The 1,985-nt window shown below is 37.1% G+C and overlaps 1 protein-coding gene across 1 annotated transcript in view; it reads right to left on the reverse strand.

Moving 5' to 3' along the window:
- gdf3 (growth differentiation factor 3) overlaps positions 1 to 1,985 on the reverse strand; it is a 54,165-nt gene that overhangs the window by 1,356 nt on the left and 50,824 nt on the right. The window lies entirely within an intron of this gene.

The following is a 1,985-nucleotide window of genomic DNA, read 5'->3' on the forward strand; positions in this document are numbered from 1 at the left end:
TTAAACTTCACTTTTTTTAAATTGAAGGTGTTAAACTTCACTTTTTTAAATTGAAGGTGTTAAACTTCACTTTTTAGGAGCTTCACAAGTTCCTCAGAAATGATGCTTTGAATTTATGAGCAACAAACGATCGGCTTGAGGAAGATGAGGCTGAAACCAGAAGAGTGGATGAAGGTGGTGAATCGAGGCGAGAGCACTTTATTATATTTTGATTTGTCTGACCCGTAATAAAAACATGTTCTTCTGTTTGTAAGAATATAACAGAAGATATTGAAGACAAACGCTCAGTCTGTGCCTGAAATCAAGTCTTTCAGGTTAATCTTACTGATTGATTAGTTGCTGATTGATTAGTTGCTGATTGATTAGTTGCTGATTGTTCTTTAAAACACTGATTGATTAGTTTTATTGAACCTTTAATGCGAGGGGCCCTGCCAGTTTAAATAAATATTCGCACCACAAAGAGTTTGAAACATGAAATGAGGAGTGCACCTCCTCCTGCACGCTCTGAAGGAGGTGCTCCTTTCATTCAGGCTGCAGACGAGGACATCAGAGGGTTTGAGGAGATTAGGGCCGGGCTGGTTGTCGTCAGAGATAAGAGTCGTCCTCTCTGGTCCTTCATCTGATCTGAAATCATCAGGAGGAGTTTGTCTTCAGGTTTCAGTTCCCTCTAAAGCAGGGGTGTCCAAAGTGAGGCACACGGGCCATTTGAGGGCCTCGGAGTTTAAATTTATGAACAGTATGACATCAGAGGTTGATGAGACAGAAATGCTCTCAAAATGTGAAATATTAATGAATCACGTTTATTTTTATTCCAGTTTCACAGTAAAAAAAAGGACAAACGTTCAATGACTTTGATCAAAAAGTCGATTTTTGAGTAACGTGTAAACGCAGGAAGAGCGTGGAGTCATCTACATACGATGTGATCAACTTCATTCGTGTCCCTTGGAACCTTCTGACAATCCGTTTCAACGAGTCGGCTTCCTCCGAGCTTCAGCCGCCGTTTAGGACGGGTCCTCCATGAAGGTCCAGAAGGTCTTCAGAGTTCTGAGTTTGGACTGAGCCCACAAAATGTGTCTGCTGCCGACCCACACGAGCATTTATATATTTATTTTATTTATTTCAACTGCTCAAAGTCACTTTCATTAAGATTTTATTGATGAGAAGACTCAAATGTATTTTCCACACAGATCAACAATCGAGACAATAAATCAAAGTAACTCACTTTTCTTTAACAACAAACACATTTGTGATTATTAATAATTATAAGAAGAAAATTAACTTTTTTTTTTTTTTTTTACAAAAATGCTATAAATAAAAGTCCTTTTTTATTAAGTAGTTGACATAAAAAGCAAACTTTTTTTTTTAATCAAATCAACTTTTGTGTCCCTCTGGTGTTTTCAACTTTTTTTAAAATTAATCATAAAAGTTGAACACGCTGCCCTGAAATGATAAAAAGAGAATTTACAGTTTTAAAACATCCTTGAGATTTTTTAAAGCAGAGAAAACAAATATGGTTCATACTTTTTAATAATTGCCAGTTTTCACAGCTCTACATTTTGTCTTTATGTTTTATTTAATCCAGAGGAAGTAATCTAATCCTAAATTAATCTGAATTTAATGAAATAAGAGTTTGCAACTAAAACAGGAAAAATATTTAAAAATAAAATAACACCTGTAATGTAAGGAACCAGAAAACAGAAAAATAAAACTTTGGAGCAACTTCTAGAGTTTTTGTTGTTTCTCAGCAGCAGGAGGAGGAACCTGTCTGTCTCTCTGTCTGTCTCTGTGTCTCTCTCTCTGTATGTCTGTCTCTCTGTCTCTTTCTCTGTCTGTCTCTCTCTCTCTGTCTGTCTCTCTCTCTGTCTGTCTCTCTCTCTGTCTGTCTCTCTCTCTCTGTCTCTCTCTCTCTCTGTCTGTCTCTCTCTCTGTCTGTCTCTCTCTCTCTGTCTCTCTCTCTCTGTCTGTCTCTCTCTCTCTGTCTGTCT

Source organism: Nematolebias whitei, chromosome 13 (genome assembly GCF_014905685.2).
Source record: "Nematolebias whitei isolate Nwh7 chromosome 13, NemWhi1, whole genome shotgun sequence".
In the NCBI taxonomy this organism is placed as follows: domain Eukaryota; kingdom Metazoa; phylum Chordata; class Actinopteri; order Cyprinodontiformes; family Rivulidae; genus Nematolebias; species Nematolebias whitei.